Source organism: Lagenorhynchus albirostris, chromosome 9 (assembly GCF_949774975.1).
Source record: "Lagenorhynchus albirostris chromosome 9, mLagAlb1.1, whole genome shotgun sequence".
Classification (NCBI taxonomy): domain Eukaryota; kingdom Metazoa; phylum Chordata; class Mammalia; order Artiodactyla; family Delphinidae; genus Lagenorhynchus; species Lagenorhynchus albirostris.
Genome location: NC_083103.1, coordinates 84,260,044 through 84,281,927, shown reverse-complemented (window position 1 = coordinate 84,281,927; position 21,884 = coordinate 84,260,044). Strand labels below are relative to the sequence as shown.

Sequence of the window (21,884 nt, the reverse complement as noted above, 5' to 3'; positions counted from 1 at the left end):
AGCATGCTTGCCCATACTGTTCACATTCTCAAAATATGTTTGTTACTCTCAGGGCTCCTGGAATATATATCCTCCAACGGTTGCCTTTTAACTTCTTAATGAACTGTTCTGCACACCTCTGCTGCTTATATTTTAGGATTTTTTTTTTCCTTTGGGAGAGAGAAGAATGGCTTGTAAAAATACTAGTGGAAAATAAGCATTAAGAATCACTTCACCTTCTCCATCAAATAAATCCACCTGAATTACCGGTTCTATGAACCAGATATGTAATTCAAATGTTTGATGAAGAACAGAATACTTTGAGTCTCAAAATATCTCTCCATAAATTACTTATTAACTACAAAGGGACAAATAACTTGACAGTGGAGAAACTTCGTGGGCACCACCTTAACCAAGATACTAATGAAACAGATGACCATTAGGTGGCTCCTGTAAGGATGCACAGAAAGACACACCGTCACCTCTGTGGAACCCCATCAAAAGCACATAACATGAAACAACCATGAGGAAACAGAGGACAAACCCAGACCGAGGATCATTCTACACAACAACCAGCCTATACTCTTCACAAACTCTCAATAATATGAAGGACAAAGAGGCTGAAGAGTTATTTCATATTTAGACCAAAGTGACACGAGAACTAAGTGCAACGCATGATTGTAGACAGGTTCCTGGGCTGAAAAAATTAGCCATTAAGGATGTTACTGGAATAAGTGGCAAAATTTGAATATGGACAGTAGATCAGTCAACAGTATCATTGTTAAATTTGTCTTAGACCACTGTGCTGTGGTTTGGTAAGAAAATGTTGTTTCACTTAGGAAGTAATCACTATTTACAGGGAAAAGGGCACAAGGTCTCCTTACCCTTAAGGGGTTCAGGAGAAAAAAACATGTGTATATGGAGAGACAGTGAATGCCAAAGCAAATAAAGCTAAATATTAATAATTGGTGAATCTAGGTAAAGCATATACAAGAGTTCTTTGTACTAATCTTACAGCTTTTAAGTTTGAAATTATATCTATAACTATATATCTACATCTATATAGATATATAAAATCAACACACACCATTCAAAATAAGTGCATTAGCCTAAAATCCAGCCTATTCTTCAGGTATTGTTAGGCAATCTGAAGAGAGACAAAGGCTAGGATACCAACAGGGATTGGGTCAGTATATTCATTCATTAGGACCCTGAGTACATTTCTACTAACTTAAATTATGCTTTCATTTGAATAAACATTTTGGACTGCCTTAAACTTAGTGCCAATTACTTATACATTTAAACACTCAAAGTATGAATTCCATACTTTTCCCCAAGTGAGGCCCAAGGCGGTCAATATTCTCGTATGCTAACAAGTAAGCAAGGCCAATTTCTGTAATGTAACTATAGGACTTTTTTCTAATATGCCCAGTTCCCTATTTTCTTAGAAAATCCAATTTGCTCTGGGATTTCAAATACCACAGTTTCTTGTTTTTGTCACAACAAATGAACTATTTTATTCTTAAGCTTCTTAAAAAGAAATTCAAGAAATCTTTGCTCACTGCTAGCTTTCCCAGCTCTCTCCCAATATCTCCTTGATCAAGCTTTTCCACCCACTCTGGAATAATCCAGGGGTAATTAGAACTTACCTTCTTTAGCCCAAAAGGAGCCAATTTATCACAACCTATCATGGATTCTGATTCTAAATTACCAAGAGCCTAATTACTAACAGAGGCAGGGAATCTTCTTTGCAATTAAAGTGACTGACTTCTTTGCAGACTCAGTAGCATTTCACTTTTTAATTATGTTCAGTCTGATCAAATGTGAGAAAATTCTTCCTCATTTTATTTTCCTTCCAAAGAACACGATACAACAAACGTTAATCCCAGAGTGATACAAGGCCAGACCTGCAAGGGCCTTCGGCAGGGCTGGACATCTATCAGTGGGTCTTGTCCATTTTATGGGGTCTTAGTGGCTCCTTAAGCTCTAAAGGGAAAAAAGGGACTAATTATTTGTTACATCACATAGTTCACCTAAGGGCTTGCCAAACCTTCCAGCATCTGCTAAGTTGTGACAAGACAGCATTAGATATTTAGATAAACATAGACTACCGCGGAACAGAACAATTTTGTTTCTTGTGCAGGCAAAGAACAGAGCTGCAGTGTTGGGGATGAAGCAGTGTGTGGAGGTAAACATAAGCAACGTGGGAACAAATCTGTTTTTTCTCACTTAGGTGGTATTAACATGATTATGTGTTGTCAAATTTTGAAAGAGAAAAATAGTCAAAATCAGCTTGAGAGAAGGACACTCTGGAGGATATAAAGGAACATGAGGTCACCAAGCTTTACACAGATTTCCCAAGGGCTGAAAGACAACTGTCTGTCCACCTTGCTTTTAACCTTAAAGACTGGCCAGTCGTGGCTGCCGCAGCCTGTTGACCCGGGGCCTGCATCCTTATCTCCCCTTCCCCTCTCTCCACGTGGTCAGCAGACTGGCGTCTGTTCACTCACTTGAGACGTTCAAAGGTCAAGGTTTTCGCTCAATGAGTATCTTCCAGCAATCTGTGCTCCAGACAACAGTGACTACCCTTTGTCCTGGTATGAACACAGTTGCTCACCGTTTTCCAAACACTTTCACACATAAGCAAAGAAGAGTCTGGGAGCCCTCCAAGATTTTAAAGTTTAGTAAAAAATGAAATTACATAGTAAGCTTTTGAAAAGTTAAAACATCCACATATGTGAGATTGTACCTCTGCCTTTACTGCAGGCTGTTTGCGAAATTCAGGAAGCCCTGCCTTTCCATTCATTAAACAGATAGTCGTTGAGCTCCTCCTAAGGGCAAGGCAGGATGCAAGGTGATGGAGGTGGAGAAACAGGGCTTGTTCCTTGCTCTGATGGGGAAGGCACGTAAGCAGACACCCTCAGCACAGGAAAACACAGAATGGAGGTGCTGTGATGGGATAAAAGGGTCACGCTTGTAAGAACAAAGGAAAAGCGCATCCTTCCAATGAAGGAGACACAAACAAGGTCAGGAGGTTGGCAGGTGTCTTGAAGAAACGTCAGTCTTGCTGAGCGGGGGCAGGAACTCCAGGCTTACCAGACATAGCATGGGAATATATGCATGCCACATTCCAAGAACCAGAAACACAAGAAAGAAGAAGCCAGACCAGACACCACAAAGCTGTGACCATTGGGCTAAGAAGCCTGGGCTTTTTTATGAACCAAGGAGGAGCATGAAGGGGAAGTGATCGTCCAGCTGGCTGTGCTGGTAGGGGAAGGTGGGGGCAGATGAGGCTGCTGAAATGATCCACTGAGGGCTGACAGAGCTGGCTGTGGCAAAGGGAATGGAAATAAGTGGAGATTCAAGAGATTTGGGGCCGGTACAAACCACAGGGACTTGTAACCATCCTATGAATGGATGAGGAAGGAGGCAAAATAGACTCTGAGCACTATTATATGTGAACACTTGGATGGCGTCTATGGACTGGCCGGCTTTTGCTGTTTAAACATTTACCGTGAGGGCTTCCCTGGTGGCGCAGTGGTTGAGAGTCCGCCTGCCGATGCAGGGGACACGGGTTCGTGCCCCGGTCCGGGAAGATCCCACATGCTGCAGAGCGGCTGGGCCCGTGAGCCATGGCCGCTAAGCCTGCGTGTCCGGAGCCTGTGCTCCGCAACGGGAGAGGCCACAACAGTGAGAGGCCCGCATACCGCAAAAAAAAAAAAACCCAAAAAACAAAAAAAAATTTACTGTGTTTAAACAGTCACATCCTGCATTGAGCCCTCGTTTTAAGCTCTTCAAACATCCCTGAGATAAGTGGGGGAGTTATTTCAATCCTCCTTTTTACAGATGAGAGAACCAAGACTGGCAAGGCTTAGCCCTAAGCAGGAAACCCAACTAACTCAACTAATTGGTGCAGAGCTGGGACGAAAGATCAGTATAGTCCTCATTACACAATCCAACGAAACACGAAGATAGCTCAAAACTGTCCTAGCGGCATGTTTCCAGCCTAAGTGGGACAAAGTTCATACAACTTTATATCGTGAGCTGTGTTGTAAGGTGGTTTGTTGATAACGGCCATTCCAAAAGCCAACAGAAAGCTACCAGTATGCTGAATCATTAAAAACATGGATGTACAGGACTCAAGTCTTAACACCTTTTTGAACAAAATACCCTTCACAGATGCTATTTTTAGACTCAAGTTTTCCCAAAATAAAGTTTTTAAAAGAACAATCTGTCTAAAAAGCATGAAAAGAAATTCACTGACAAAGGTTTAGATGTTTTAGGACTTTAATGTCCTTCACACGGTCAACATAAAACACTGACAGTGGATGAGCAATAGGGGAAAAGACTCTTCAGCAAAGATCTTCCCGAACTCACAGCATCACTGGTCAAACACCATAAAGAGAACAGTCACGTGAACAAACGGTAAGGGAAGTTAACACAGATTTTTAGTTTAACAGCATAACTGAAAAACAAAACCAACCAACCAATCAACCGTTCTTCTACCCACTGAAAGGAAAGTAGTGGTGAATCAGGGAGCTTCCAAATCTTGTGAAGCAGCTTAAAAAGGGAAAGGGGAGGGGGAAGGGGAGGCACACAATAGTTGAGAACGTAACACTCTAATGCACAAGGTCAGGGATCCTAACAAATTCTCAAAGTCTCAACATATACCAACAAGAACCATATTATTAGAAATATAAAGGCACAGAGATATAAATGCATACAGATATAAAGTATTTGGTGTTAACAACAGACCTTGCTAGATAAACATATGTCACTTTTATCGCTTTATGAGAATAACTGTATAAAGAAAGAATTCAGAAGACCCCACTGCTGTCATCTTGCAAAGGATCAAAATTCAGCACCTAGAGGACCCCACCCACCCTCCATGCTGTGTGTCTGTGTGTCTCTAAAAATAATAACCTGCAATTTGCATATAATTAAACCCATAGGCAGCTTTGAATATGAGATCTAGGCAGAAAAAGTAGCAGCAAAGACTACAGTAGCTGGAATTTGGTAGAAAAGCAAGAGAAGACTTTTTAAAAGCTTCCAGTTCAAGTCAGAATTAAGGTTAAGTTTCAACAGCTTGGGATAGCTGTGGATGTTTTGCTGTTCTCTGAAAAAAGAAGAAAATCTATCATAAGCATGTTCATTCGAGAAAAATACTGTGTTTCTTTAGTTTTTTTAGCCATGCCCAAGTGACTTTCAATTTTGTACATTGTTCAAGGGCAGAGTGTATATTGGTTAGGATGTGCTCATAGCTGGTGCATCTCCAAAAAATGCTTCATGAAGGCTGCCAGCTTCTGGACATCTTCGATGGTGACAGCATTATACAGAGAGGCCCAAATGACTCCCACGGACCCAGAAAAACCACCAATGCAGCCGTTAAGAACAGAAGCATCTGGTTGAGCATCAAGGCGACCCTCCTTCCCGTCACCAGTTCCTGCGAGAGTCACGGCACCTGAGGCCATCATGTCCACCCTCCCACCTGAAAGCCCCCGCAGGTGGCCAGGAGCGGCACACATCTCAGTCATTAGAAAATTCCTTTCCAACGCAGTGAAGGACCGTCACGCTCACATGGAACCTAGGTTAGCTCAACTCTTCGATGAGCCTGCTGTGCAGGGGGCAGGGAGCAGGCAGCTATTCTCATGCGTGAGAACGTACATCTTTCATGGAGCTGACAGAATTAACTACTCTCTCTGACGTTCGGGGGAGCAACAGTGTCTGTTCTTACACTGAACAGGCTGTGCCAGCTGCACCAGAGCTGGGATGGCACCCTTTGTGCTGTCAGAGCAGATTTTCAAAGGAAATTTTGACCAAAGCTCCTAGAAGGTGTGGCCCCACCATGCTCTCGGCCGTGGAATCGTGCTAAGGGGTCTGTAAGCAGCAGCAGGAGAACTCCCGTAACAAATGGTCTTTCCCAACTAGTTACAATAACTGCTACTCCAGGATGGGCAGCCTCCTAGATGTGTTTCCTTCAGTGTCTGAAAACTAAACCAATTCTCTGACAAGCTTCTGGATGGGACAAGTACTCACCACCTATGCCCTTTCTGGGAGATGATATTGAGTTCAAGAGCTTTGTCGAGAAATCTTTTCTCTAAAGCATTATCTCCTTTGGTGTTGCCAATGCGGAATGGAATATTCATCCTGCTTCTATTGGGGGCTCCACTGGACATCTGAAAAACATGTCTTTTGTTCCAGCTATTTTTCTGCAATGTGCAACTGCCATTAACAAAGCAACAGAAAAGTTTTAAAAACCATTTTCTAGATGCAAACAAGAGATTAAAAAAAAGATCTGTGCCAGGACATTTATAATTTACTTAGGGAGACTACTCTTGCATATGGAACAGTGAGTTAACATTCTCTTATATGACTCATACTTAATTTCCAAAAGTCTCAGTTTCCTCATCTGAACATTGGGAATAATAATAATATCTCCATTTCATACTAGTCATGACAGTTCAGTGGTACAACATATATGAAACTTCCAACCCATGGCAGCCACACAGCAATGTGAATGAGGCCTTTTCTCTACAAGGCTGCAGAGAAAAAAAATAAGTTGGTCCAAATAGTGGCTGTAAGATTTAAAAATAATGAGCAGCAGCTTTCAAAGCACTTAAAACACTGTACTGTCCCAAGCTGTGTGACCTTGAACAGGTTACTAAATCTCTCTGTTGTGCCTCTCTGATATGAGGACTAAATGGCCACAAATTCTCTGCAGCCCTCCCAGCAAGAGGTGGGTTGTAGTGCTCCACACCTTTTGAATCTGGGCTGGCCTTGTGGACTTGCTTTGACCAAGAGACTGCAACAAGAGTGACGCTGTGCAACTTCCAAGCTGAGGCCTCAAGGGGTATGCAGCTTCTATACCTGCCCTCTTAAAACATCACTGCCATGTAAGCAAGCCCGAGCTAGCCTGCTGGAAATAACAGGCCCAGCCCACAGCCAGCACCAGCTGCCAGACAGATGAGGGGGGCCATTTAGACTCTAGGTGGATCACCAGATGACTTTGGTTGAATAAGTGATCTCAGATGAGACCAGCAGAAAAAACCACCCCACTGAGCCCAGCCTGACCTGCTGACTGAAAAGAATCCTGAGCAAAAGAAATGGCTGTGGTTTTAAGTCACTGTCTTGAAGTGTTCTATGATGCAAAAGTAGATAACTGATAAAATTCAGAACAGCATCTGGAACACATTCAATGCTATGTAAATATCTACTGAAGTCAATAAATTTGTCTTTTTATTCTCAGCACCTTGCACAGGGCTCATACAGACTCTCAAAAATGAATGGGTCAAGTTTCATCTAGGATACGTTAGTATTGGACTTCAGTTTCTGATTTGGAAAGTAAGCCAAAATTATCTTCCACTGACAACCAAAGGAGACAAACAGAAGAAGAGCTGACATGCTATTCTGATTACAAGGAAAATATGTAATAACTCTCTCCATTTTCTCAAGCACATCTTGTTTTATTCTTCCATTTCTACAGAGTGGGATTCATTAAAAGTAAACAACAAAGAAAAGCAGTGTGAGGAAGTCCCCATTAAAAGCTATGCTCGTCCCTCAGGGCACACACATAATTCCTGTTCAAGTTGATAGGAGTCAAGTGCACATTGACAGACAGAAGAGACACAAGCAGGGAAACCAAGTATCTGGTAATAGGCTTTGAGCCTGAATTCTGGGACCCCCTTTGCACAGGTAGTAGGTATCCTGGTTGACATTTACATTAAAAATTTAGTGTCTACCCTCTTTGATATTCTGCTGCCTCAGGTTCCCCAGGCGGCAGTCCAATTATAGAGCTGGAGCAGCAAAACGGACACGTGATTTAAGGGGAAAAATATTAAAAAGGGGAAGAATTAGAAACCTGGATTTACAAAGAATCTGTATTTACAGTCGTCCCCCCCACATTTATCCATACTACTGTGAACGTAGGTGGTACCATGACAGCAACAATGTCGTAACAAGTAGAAACTGAAGATTAAATTTGCACGGTGCCCGAGAGTGTCCCTGGTGTGGGGCTGAGGGAAGGAAGAAAAAGATGAAGGGGAATTGGCTGCTCCCAACCTAGCAAGACGGCTGTGGAGGGAATTCAAATTCCACAGGACAAGCGCTGTGGAAGCACAGAGCTGAGCAAGTAACTCTGACGGAGAGAAGGTTGAAGGTTTCAGAGGAAGGGAGGTGGGAGGGGTCAGGACAGGGGAGACGAAGGAAGGGCATCTGGCAGAGAACTGTCTCTGCCAAGGCATGGGGGACCCCAGCAAGTTCTCTGCAGCATCTGGGGTGCTGGGTGCCTGGCTGGGGGCAGGACTGCAGACTGCGGAGGGTCTGTGTATGCTGTGATGCAAATATCTAATTTCTGTTTAAATGAATTATCAATGCTTCAATCAGTCAATTAGACAAAAAGTCAGGTCAGACTTTAAAATTGTCTAATTTAAAATGCAATTCTCAAGTAAACATGGACCAGTTGCTGGACTTTTCCACCAATCTGTCTTTCCCCCTGCCAGTGGCTTTATATGTTGATAGTTCATATGTTAACATTACATTTTATTAATGTTAACATATATGTTTAAAATGTTTCATCCATCCTTCTGCACTAACTTTTTCAGGCGAACACTGAACTGACTTCTAGATATTTACTAATTTTTGTGACTACTGCGTATGGGATCTTTCCTTGTTTTTTATTATTATTTCTGGAGAATGGGAAAGTAACTGACTTTTACATATTTAGACATAACCGATCACAATTCTGAACATGATCATTTCTAGTTTTTCCACTGATTCCTGCATTTTGAAAAAACAGTCATTATCATCTGTGATTTTTATTGTCTCCTTACTAAAGGCTCTGGAACCAGTCCCCCGACTCTCCCCATGTTCTTATCCTGCCTGATCCCACTTCCCTGCTGCACATGACCCTAACCTGTCTGCGCTGCTGTAAAACACTGTCTGTTCACAGGGTTGTGAAGATAATAAAATGTATTAATATCTGTAAAGCGCCAAGGGCTCTGCATATTTTATTTTATTTTGGGGTTGTCACTAGACACATCACATGCTTCCCTCTCTTTCCTAAGGCCTGGATCCCCATGAAAGTGAGAAAAGGTGACCTCAGATATGGATTTGATCACTTCAACAGCTTTATCATATTAAAATTAATATCATTAATATCTAATACATATTAAACACTATGTGTCAGGAACATCCTAGATGTGTTCCATAAGAACCACAAATAATATTAACAGCTACCATTAAGGAAATAATTAACTGTTAAGGCTATTTTAATTTTAGCACATCGGAAAACATAAGGGGTATAAGTTCTAGTAGCATTAAAAAAAAGAAAAAGTTACCAATTCTAATAGTAGCTTTTTTTCGACCACTTCCCAAAATTATAGTTCTCTTTTTCTGTCTAGCAGCTTTAGATGGTTCCTTCACCGATGGAGAAGTTATCCACCGGTACTGAGAGAGAAATAATAAATATGCCATTTAAGTCACAGGTAATCTATGAGGGTTTGATCTTCATTGGAAATTAAGATACTTTAAGTTAATAAAGGTTTTCAATCTGCATTTCTGGGAACCTAAATTAAAGCATCACACATTTTCAAAAACAGAAAAGCCATTTCATGTGACTAAAAACTTAGTTTTAAGATGGCAGAAAGTACCTTGATAATATTCTTTTAAGAAAGAAAAAAAACAAGCCATTAAAGAGAAATTCTTCCGAAAGAACTAAAACATGTTATATACCTCTGACTTGGCACTCCTTCCATCTGGAGGACTTTTTTGATAACTGCTTTTATCACAGAATGATCTAGATAAAATAAATTGAAGTTAGAGTAATTATTTCCCAATGAGTGGCTATTTCCATTTAAAACCAAAAGCCAACTAATTACTGCTTTTCCCATAAAATTAAATATGAAATCTATATTATGTAATTATACACTTATTTCCCCCTTTGTGTATTCTAATTTCTTCCTCAGAAACCTAAGATGCCACCTTGCAGACTGCCCCAGTGGCTACTATTTTGGCAGCAGCAAAGGTCAACTTTAAACATTTTGCATCTAAAGAGGCTTTGGACACCTTTGGATAGAAAGTATAGTCTGAGCACTGTCCAGACACTTAGATACCTAAAGGGCATCCAAGATAACAAACCAAAGTCCTGATATTCCCTCAAAAGCTGCTCCCCTTCAGCCCCCTTCTTCTAAGTGATACCACCCAGTTGCACACATAATCATCAACGACTTGTCTCCTTGTTACTATTTCCTTCATACCCCACATCTAATCTATCTGCAAGTCTTGTTAGCTACACCCTCAAAACACAACCTGAATTAAACTGCTTTTCACTTGGTCCGAACTTCCAACCTAAGCTAGTCCATAAACATCTCTTTATTTGGACCACTGTGAGAGTCTCCTAACTGGTCTCCCTGTTTCTCTTCTTTATCCCCCCAAGTCTATTTTCTATACCAGGTCACCTTATTGAGATACTATTTGGATCATGCCTTTTTCCACTTCAAAACCTTCTACTCGTTTAGAATAATCCACATCTTTACTCCAGCCTTCAAGACTTTACAAAAGCAGACCCCTGGCTAGCTCCTTGACCTCATGTCATACCACACTCTTCTTCACTCAGTACTCTGGCCATGTTGGCCTCCTTGCTTTCCCTTAAATACTCCACCCACCTACATGACTGCATATGCATTGCCGCCTTGTCCTGGAATGTGCTTACTCCAGTTCTTCCATGGCTTGCTCCTCTCTTCATTCAGGTCTCCATTCAAATGCCACTTCTCCAGTGAAGCTGTCCCCTAACAAACTTATCCAATGGAGTCCTACCTGCCCCCCCCCACTCTCCTTACATTAAGGTATTTTTCCACTTCCTACTGTCTAAAATTATATTACTTATCTCTTTACTCATTTCTATCTGAACTACTTCATTAGAATGTAAGCTCCATGAGGGCAAGACTTTTGTCTGTCTGGTTCACTGCTTTATCCCTAGTGCCTAAACCCGTATCTGGCACACAGAAGGTATTAAAAAAATTACTTGTGAAACTGACAAATGAATAAAGTATTCCTTGCAAAAATTCAGAGGTTGCACAAGAAGGAAATAATGCTCTTGGTGGAAGCAGGCTTAGTATCTAGGTTCACCTCTATTCAGAGTAGAGATAAGAACAATTTACAAGTATAACTCACTTTAATTAGTACATTATCTGCTAAAAACATAAGGGAGTGCAACATTAGAAAAGTACAGTTGATGCTTGACAACATGGGTTTGACCCTCGCGGGTCCACTGACACATGGATATTTTTCAGTAAATATGTACTATAGTCCTACACGATCCAAGGTTGGTTGAATCCACAGATGTGGAACCACTGACGATAAACTTATACCCAGATTTTCAACTGCGTAGGGGTCTGCACCCCTAACCCCCAAGTTGTTCAAGGGACAATTGGGACAATTGTATACGATGAGGAAAGTTAAACACATTAAGTTTTAAAAATTGTCAATATGTGAACAAATTCTTTTTGTTTTGCTATGTGTTTATCAATTAAAAAAAGTGACCGCATACCAACAAGTGGATTTTTTCTTATATCCAGAATGAGCAGAGCTCTATTTGGTTTCAAGGGTCTTTAGTAAAGCCTTCGCTCCTTCATTGGTGAGGCCACACTGCTGCAGATCAAGTGCTGTTGATAAAAGACAAAAGGTCACTTGCTAACTCTATACAGATTTAACATAGAGACAACTCTCATTTTCTCACGTGTGGAAGAGTCCTGCACAAGACAAGTCATGGCAGGTTTGTAATTTTGGGTATGGAAAAAAACAGAAACATATATGCACACACATAATGCATAATCCAATTTAAAAACCTCTTCTTGGATGTGCAATGATAACCCTGCCTTTAGTACCAATAAATCATCCAACATATTTTACAGTTACAGAACTGAAGAATTACTGTATATAACCTATGAGCAAAAAACATCACAAAATGAATCTCAGTTCATAATTAGCAACGGCGGCAGTGGCAGTGTAAACCTTACAAGCAAAAACTGGTGGAGCTCAGAAATGCACTGCATTCTTTTGATCGTGATCTTGAGCTCCAAATCACACATGAAACTAGTTAAAAGGGGAAAACAAAAATAGAAGAAATGTAATAACTGTTAGTTTTAGAACAAAAAAGACAAGTCTAAGAGGATACAAATAATAATAAATTCGAAGAATGTGTGAATAGAGAATACATACTAAAAACCTATCATGAAAGTATGATGGTCAAGAACTCTCTCCATAAAAGGTCAGACAAAAATCAGAACAAATGATCATGAATTCTAGTCGTTCTGGGGCTGAGCAACACTCATTTAAACAAAAGGGATCATCACAAATGTTAAAAAATGTTAAAAAATATTACATGAAAGGAAACTACCATGAGTTTTTTTTTTTAAGTGTTGTGTGGACCATCACATTAAAATAACTGGAGTCTTTCAACACCCCACGACACACGGAAATAGAAAGTCAGACATATGGATCTGACAGGATATGATACAACCCTTACAAACTCTCACTACAGAAGAATGGACACAGGGTATAATTAACCAACTAGCCAAATTAATACAAATAGCCAGTAAACCTCACCAGTAAATCAAAGGAATACAAAATAAAACAACATGTGGTTATTCTCCTATCAGATTAAGCCAAGACTCTGTAATAAAAGCCTTTAAAAAGTCTATACCCGGGCTTCCCTGGTGGCGCAGTGGTTGAGAATCCGCCTGCCGATGCAGGGGACGCGGGTTCGTGCCCCGGTCCGGGAAGATCCCACATACCGTGGAGCGGCTGGGCCCGTGGGCCATGGCCGCTGAGCCTGCGCGTCCGGAGCCTGTGCTTCGCAACGGGAGAGGCCACAGCGGTGAGAGGCCCACATACCAAAAAAAAAAAAAAGTCTATACCCTTTTGATCCAACAACTCTCTTTCTAAGAATTTAACCAAAAGAAATAGAGATATAGGTAAGGATATATATATCCTTATATATACCTATATATAGGTATATATATATATATATAGGTATATATATAGGTATATATATATACCTATATATATATAGGTATATATATATACCTATATATATATACCTATATATATATATAGGTATATATATATAGGTATATATATATATATACCTATATATATATACCTATATATATATACCTATATATATATACCTATATATATATATACACCTATATATAGGTATATATATATACCTATATATAGGTAAGGATATATATATATATATATATAAGGATATATATCAGAGTATTTGTAACTGAAAAACTGGACATAGCTTATATACAAGAATGGATAAGCTATGAGTACTGTGGCATATTCATATAATGGAACACTGAACAGTCACAAAAAATGATGCAGTAGATGCAAATTTACTGACTTGCTAAGATGCTCATACTAAATTAACTGAAAAAAGTTACAAAATTTGGAGTAATCCTACTTGCATAAAAAAGGGAGAGGTACTCATTTTTGTAGTTTTACAGTTTTTAAAAGTGCTACAAGCCAGTGTTTGTGAGAGGCAGGCTTCACATCCACTGTTGGGGTGGACTACAAATTGGCATAGCATTTCTGGGTGGTAATTTGGCAATGTGTATGAAAAGTCTTAAAAATATGTCACAGTCATTCCACTTCTAGTACCTTATTCTACAGAAGTAATCCCGATGGACACAGAGATGTATATACAATGTATTCACATTGTTTCTGACAGGGAAAAATAAACTGTCTAAATCTAATTGCAAAGAATTGATTAAACTACGGGACATCAATACGATGGAATACTACATGATACATCATTAAGTGAAAAAAGCAGGAATATGAAATAGCAAGTATACTACAATTCTATTTTTGTAATCCCTAAGTGTACAAATATATTTATAGAAAAAAAAAGACTGAAAGTATATACACCAAAATGAACAGTGATTATGTCTAGGTATTAAGATTATAGGTAATTGTTCTCTTGTTACTCTGTATTTTCTGTAAAGAATATATGCAACTCTTAGAGAAAGTTTAAAAGCAACATAAAAGCTATCAGAAAAATGAGGCTTAAAAAAATTCCTATCACAACAGTATCATGCCAAAAGCTAAGCATATATCATATTAAAAATTCAATATTTTCAATTTTAGAATTTACCTCTAAGCCATAAATCCTCACTAAGAGATTCTGCCAAAGCACTGGCACCCAGGTCACCAATGAGTGTGTTGCAGTTCAGAGTGATGCGCCTCAAACCAGCCATAGAGTCAAGATCAGGTCTCCTGGAAAGAAGACTCTCAGCCCAGGTTTCTTCGTGCCTTCTGATAGTCTGATATTTCAAAGATTTAATGGGATGAAATTAAGATGCTTGAATAAGGAAACAGGGTGTGCCTACTGAGTATGGCTTATTATGTCAGAGATTTACACACACACATATCAAGCATATATGCCAGGAGCATCAACCTGAGAAATTAAACAGTCAGTTCTGGTTTTTCGAGTCCAGTGACCCAGATTCTAGTCAGTCAGTGATTAGATTCTAGCCACTGGATGTCCTGTTTTTGAACACTTATGTAAAATTGGACAACTCAATTACAGTCTATGAATTATTCTCATTATGTTCTAAGTCAGGGAATTGGTTCTAAATTCTATCTTTGCTGATTTCACCATTCTGTCCTCCAATGGCCTCCAAACACCTGACTGCGCAAACCATAAGAAAACTTTTTAATATGCATCTTATTTATTAACAAATCATATACACAAAGTTCCATACATATAATTTATGTACATTATAAACTACACAGATTTTTAAAAAATAATACAAAGGTAAAAACGTTCTAATATTTTCTTTTCCTAACTCCTAAGGCATTATTTTATTTTACTTATTTTTTTAAAAATTTATTTATTTATTTATTTGTTTGTTTGTTTGTTTGGCTGTGCCGGGTCTTTAGTTGCTGCATGCCAGACCTTTTAGTTGTGGCATGTGGGCTCTTAGTTACGGCATGCATGTGGCATCTAGTTCCTTGAGCAGGGATCGAACCCAAGCCCCCTGCATTGGGAGTGCATAGTCTTAACTGCTGGACCGCCAGGGAAGTCCCAAGCATTATTTTAAAAACTATATTTACAAAATGGATACACATGATACCTAGGGTATGCACACAAGCTTTAGAGGCCTGGACTATGCAGAGCCAGTTTGATGTGCCTTGGGAAGATAATGGTTTGACATCTAAGCACAAGTACTGTCTTAAAGACATTCAATTCTTTATATTCATAAAGTAAATTTTGGTAACAGGGAACACTGACTGTAAATGAAAAAAGTCTTATTACATTCTTGAAAAAATAAAAGACTCAAAGTGCCTTTGACACTCTAAAAGGAAAATCATTAGTGTCATTTTTCTATTAACAATAACTTATAAAAGCTCCAAGCAGAATCAACAGCAATCACTTACACAGTGCTTAGTATGTGCCAAGCACTATTTATACAAATGAGTTCATTTAAACCTCATAATGAGGCATAGAGGTTAAGTGATTTGCCCATGGTCACTAGCTATGAAATGGGAGAAAGGGAATTTGAACCTAGGCCATTTGGCTTCGGCACCCAAGTTCTTGACTGTTTTCTACCTCAGGGGTCAATGGACTTGCCCTGTATAGGTTCAAAGAATTTTTCAATTTTTAAAATCTAAATTTAAACATTTCCAGATTTGTGGGCTTTACAGTTTCTGTTGCAACTACTCTACCCCACTGGCGTAGGGTGAAAGTAGCCATAACTACCATGTAAACAATGGGTGTGACTATGTTCCAAAAAAACTTTCTTTACAAAACCAGGTGACGGGCTAGATCTGGCCCACCAGCCATAGTTTACCCATCTCTGATCTGCACCAGCGAACTATTAAAAAGGCTTCATGTCAAATTATTAAATAACGTTAGGCTGAAATATAGTAATTATAACCACTGTAAAGTTGTTAAGGCATTATTTTAAAAACTATATTTACAAGTTGCTGATGTACTGATTTTTATTAGTTTAAAAACTACAGCAGCTAATAAACACTTGATTCATTTAAGTCTTGAAGACTATAATGGCATAGTTTCTTCACACTATTACAATAAATGTTTTCAGTAACTAAAAATACATAAAAGTATTATTATGTATTATATATTAAATCTCTTATTTCTAAAATTAAGTGGACTGTCTTTACTAAATGGTAGAATCCAAAACTGAAAACTGGTCATATTCTTTTAGCAAAATGAAAGCTGCACTCACATGTATCAAAAGACAAAAATTAACTGCCATCTATATCAATATATTAATGTGCTTCAATCACATGTTTTCATGAAAGTTTAAACATAAAATCACCTTTAAGATCTAGGCCATGTGATCTGCTCCTTGCCATGTCAGATTACACCCCGTGAAGTTTACTTAAGTGTGATAGAATTCTTTATACCTTGACAAATAACTAAAGGGAAAAAAAAAACCACACACACAATAAGATGAAGAGCCTATACATCTGTCAATCTTAACTTATTTGCTTTTCTTCAATTGGAGGTTTATAGCCACATTCTTAAAATCATTAATTACAATCTTCCCAAACAGGTAATTGACGAACAGATGCATTCTAAAACTTGTCAGTAACAAAGTGTTATTCCAGTTTACAGCAACAGATTAATTCTATTTAGATACTAAAACTGAATACACTGAATACTGCAAACTTTATTCCCAACCACTCAGCAAAGTACTACATACCTTTTCAGATATAGGAGAAAAAAGAAAAAAAGAAAAAGCATAAGATTCTTCCTATTTTCATTTCTAAAGATACACCCCAATCTTGATTATCAATCAGCGATTTAAACGTCAACTATAAACCCAGTATTTTATTAGGTGCTATGCAGTATACTAGAGCAATATAAGAGAGAGGACCTCAAACCCTCTGTTCCCTCAAATTGAAAGGCAGGCTTCCTGACCCCTCCAGACTGCTACTGGACACAGGGAACACACACTAATGTTTCAGGACCCCAACCAACAGTCACCTGCTTTGTGATTACTTCCATGACACACCCCTACTAACACCACTGAGTATGCTGCTCCTATGGGACGTTACATATATTTCCTATTTTAACACATACCACAGTGCATCATAATTATGATTGCAGATAGATGTTTTAACAATTTAAAGAGAATGATGACTTTTTTGCTCTTTACATCTTGCTATTTCCCTTCCCATAATACTTCTTGAAGAGAAACCATAAAAATATAGACGAACACAAAAAAACAGAAAATATACAAAATGTGCGGTTTGTGGCTTAACACAAACTTAAGTAAAATTAGTTGTGACAGTATCCAGCATGACAAACTTTCATGGTACAAGTGAGAATGGACCAAGGTTTGAGCAGGTATAGGAGACAATCCAGGCATGAACAACACCAAGAAAAGGTAGACAGGAAGTAACATGGTGTGTAGGAAATCATGAAACCAGCCTGATGGGAAGAGACTTAAACAAGATTGAACCTCACTTTCTAAACCTCCAACTCCAATTGGACAATTCGCAGGACACAGGTGCACCAAAGTGGCCAATCTATTCAATCCCTTTAATGTGGAGGAAGAGTTTAAAATTTTACTGGTTTAGTTTGCCCCAAAAGCAACTATCAAATGTTGGCAGGACACAGTGAAGGCTTACCTTTGTTAACATAGTTAAGTCTCTCTCTCTCTCAGAACTAGCCCACTTAGCTCCAGGTTCCTTAGCGCACCCGACACACTTACACAACATTTAAGAGCTTTACACAACTGGAAGGTCACATCTTTATTTCTTATCGCAGGAACATGACTTCTGTAAACTTTATTTCTGCCAGAACCTAAAGCAAAATTATTGTAAAATGAGTGATTTAAACCATACATTTTATCATCATTAAAAAGCATCTAAAAAAAAAAAAGCATCTGCTCTGCTAAGGATTAGAAACGACTCCTGCCCTTAACGCCTTCATTAAGGAGGGACATGTATAAACTAAAAATTTCAATCACATGAGATAAAGAACCATAACCTTTATGCACAGAGGTTCCTATGGAGGTAAAAAGTTATATTAAGTGACGGCTTCATGATAACCCTGAAGTACAATCTAGAAAGATGAGACTACGCAGAGTTGGAGGAGGAAGTGCCTTAACTGCAGAGGGAGCACCTGTGCAAAGACACTCAAGCCTAACAACTGCTGCACACTGTAAATACTGCAGGTGGGGATGACTAAAGGCCAGGGGTCCCAGTGTGAGAAGAGACATAAATGAAAATAGAGATGTTGGCCGAAGCAAGCCTGGGAGAGAGCATGGCTTGTATCCCACAGGTGATGAGGCCTGGGGCTACCACTGGCTGAGTAAGGGTGCCTCCGCTGATTAGAAAAAGGCGCCCCGCTGCTGAAGGACCAATTAGATAAAGGGAGTGATCACAAAAAGCTCCCCTTCCTCAGGGCCAAAGAGCCCCATGAGGCTGGGCCAAGCACAGTTCAGACTCATGCCTCCGTGCAGAGCACACGCTGGGCGGCTAGTATACACTAACTCTGTGTGGGCAAGCCATTAGCAGCATTATTTTAGGCGTATCTTTTCATGTTAGCAGATCACTCAACCCGAGTAGGCAGATGAACTTAGAGGAACTGAGCCCAGGAGCTGTGAAACCACCCAGGAGCTTCTGCCATAGTTTCTGCCAGGCAAAATGTAATATGGATGAAGAAGCAAATTTAGGAGGAGGTCAAAATCACAAGCTAGACCCACTGGATGCAAGACATAAAGAAGGTTCAGTGAAGGAACTCTGAAGAGAATGGGCTCTGCAATAAATTTTTCTTACATTCAATGTAAAACATTAGGCAAAATTAAGTACAGTGGCCTTTAAGGTCCCTTCCAGTTCTAATTTCTTTTGATTTCTAACTTATTACTCTGGTTAAGTAAAGTCCCTTCAGAGATACAGAACAGTTCTTACACCTGAATGGGATGCAAAGAATAATCTGATTTCTCTTCACCAGGGGATGAGTTGAACTGTCCTTGCAGAAGAGATAACAGATGATGTGAACCCCAGATCCTAGAAAAGGGCCAGGCACACGATAAGTATTCAGCTTTTTGAAAACAAATGAACAATCGTTTCCTCTCCTAGATCTTCACAACCTTCCTCTGCTGGCTACTTTCTCTCACCTTATAAACATCCTCAAATATACCCACTTAAAAAACTCTCAGACCTATGATTCTTTGGACCTTCTTGTGGATAACCTAAGTCTCTACCATGCCTTCAAACACCTGTCCCCACCAAAAGCCCAGGTCTGTACCTTGGGTCCAGACCTGTCTATCAGGCCCCTCTAAAGCACTGAAGATTAAGTAAGATCCTCTCACCACCTCCATTCCCTTTCTACTGTGCTCTGTATCTCACAAAAAGATGCAGCTGTAAACTGTCACCCACGCTTGCTGCCCTCCCTTTTCTAACTGGTCACCAGGCCTCACCCATTCTCTCTCAGATGTGCAAAATCCAGTCCCACCTTTTATAACTTAAGTGTGACACTTAGATTACAATTCACCCTGCACCCAATCAACTGCCTTGCACATGGAGGTCCGAGTGAGCCTCTAAACCAGAATCCCATTTCACTGTTCTTTGGTGTTTCCCACAGCCTTCAGGATAAACATCCAAAGTTCTGACATGACAAACAAGGCCCCTTTCTGTTTGTCCCCACTAGGTTTCCAGTATCAACTCTCATTTCTTTCCCAAAAACCTGAGTTCCAGTTCTGTACCTCAGTTTTGCCATATTTTCTTACAATTTCTCAAACTCTGACACACACTGCTCCCTCCTGCCACCCCAGGAGCTTCTACATATCCTTAGAAAGGATGGCACCTCCTCCAGGAAGCCTACCCTGAACTTTCCCTTCCAAGATTCTGTGCTCTGCAAAGGGGAAAGGTGGGGGGGGGAGGGATAAATTAGGAGTTTGGGATTAACATATACACACGACTATATATAAAATAGATAATCAACAAGGACCTACTGCATAACACAGGGAACTCTACTGCGTATCCTGTAACAACGTGTATGGGAAAAGAATCTGAAAAAGAATGGATATAGGGGCTTCCCTGGTGGCGCAGTGGTTGAGAGTCCGCCTGCCGATGCAAGGGACGCGGGTTCGTGCCCCGGTCGGGGAGGATTCCACATGCTGCGGAGCAGCTGGGCCCATGAGCCATGGCCGCTGGGTCTGTGCGTCCGGAGCCTGTGCTCCGCAACGGGAGAGGCCACAACAGTGAGAGGCCCGTGTACAGCAAAAAAAAAAAAAAAAAAGAATGGATATATGTATAAGTGAATCACTTTTCTGTACACCTGAAACTAACACAATATTGTAAATCAACTATACTCCAAAATAAAATAAAAATTAAATTAAAAAAAAAAAGATTCTGTGTTCTGTAGCACCAGAACTCACTTCTTCCAGAGTACTGACTACTGTGCTTGTGTTTACCTGCCGCCCAGTAGAAGGGGAGATTACCTAGGGCAGAAGCATCGTCTCCAGCAGCCCTTGGTTCTGACAACTCATTCAAGTGCCAGGATACTTTACACACATAACCTGCTTAATTAATTCTAAGAACCCACAGAAAGAGTGGTTTTTAATGTCATTTTACAAGTGTGGGGATTGTAGTGCAAAAGTAACCTGCCCAGGCTACAGAGAGCATAAACCCTGGAATTTAAACCCTAAGCTGCCTTCACACCGGTGCTCTTTCCACTATATGATACGACTATTGAAAAAAAGATTTTTTTTCCCGAGCCCTGTTTTAACGGAAAGGAAATGAAGCTGGTATATATCAATTTCCTAATCGCTTTGGTCTGTACCAGACAAAGTCATTCAACAGACCAGGTAACATCTGTGGAACAATTAACGATGCTCCAAACTGTGCTAAGTGTTCTACATTGTAGAGTCTACAAGCATTAACAGTGAGTCCATGCAACCGCCACAGAGAGCGGGTCCTGTTAAGCCCATGATACAGATGACAACACTGAGACCTAGAAGCTTTAGGGCACTCGGCCGGGGTCACGGAGCTGGTAGGAGTCCTAGGCCGCACGTCCCGTCTAGTGCACGCAAACCCGGGCACTGGTTGCCGGTTCTAGTGCCCACCCTCCACCTTGCACCATCTAAAACCCCGCTTCACAGCGCCCACACGAGAGACCACGGAAGCGGGAACTACAAACCTGTCTCGCCAAGCCGTGGCTGGAAGAAGCTCTGGATACAGATCAGGGGCAGACGGTGCTCAGGAGCGGCGCCCAGTCAACCCCGCGGAGGCTGTCTGCGTTAAAGTCCAGCAGGTTCTCCCGCAGGGAGGCGAGCACGGCGGGCAGAGGCACCGAATCCTGCAACGCGCACAGGTCCTCACAACGCCAGAAGAAGTTGGCCGCTCTGTCGCGGCGCAGCTTCACCGAGTGATCATGGCCCGAACGCGGCCTGGCTGCGGATACGATGCCCACATCTGCCTGGGGGCCACGGCTCGCCTCCCAGCCCCTTGGGCGCCCACCGCCCGGCGGCTGCGGCCCAGCAGCATGCGCAGGAACGGCGTCGCAGCCAGAAGACGCAGTTCCACCGGCTCCAGCTAGGCCCGCCCCTTGATGCCGCGCTCCAGCTCCGCCTCCAGCCCGCAACATCTGCAGTTGACGCCGACCTCAACTGCCTCCACGCCGCCGGGCTGAAATTGAAGCCGGCGTGCGGCCCCGTGGGGGCGGGGCTCGAGGACGTCAGCGAACTCGCCGTGCGTCACCACGCAGCCCCGCCTCCCAAGGGGACGCGGCCTGAGGAGCAGGGGCGGGAGCTCCGAGACTAGGGCGGTGCGACAGGTAGGAGGTGTGGAGAATTTGGGGTTTCCAAAAAGCGTTTGCTGACTCATCCAAACAAAAGTGAGACATGGTTGTATCAGCG

The 21,884-nt window shown here is 40.9% G+C and overlaps 1 pseudogene; it reads right to left on the bottom strand.

Annotated features, from left to right (window-relative positions):
- Window positions 1–21,639, bottom strand: part of LOC132526278 (centrosomal protein of 78 kDa-like) — a 59,191-nt pseudogene extending 37,552 nt beyond the window's left edge.
- Between the last annotated feature and the right edge of the window lie 245 nt (window positions 21,640–21,884).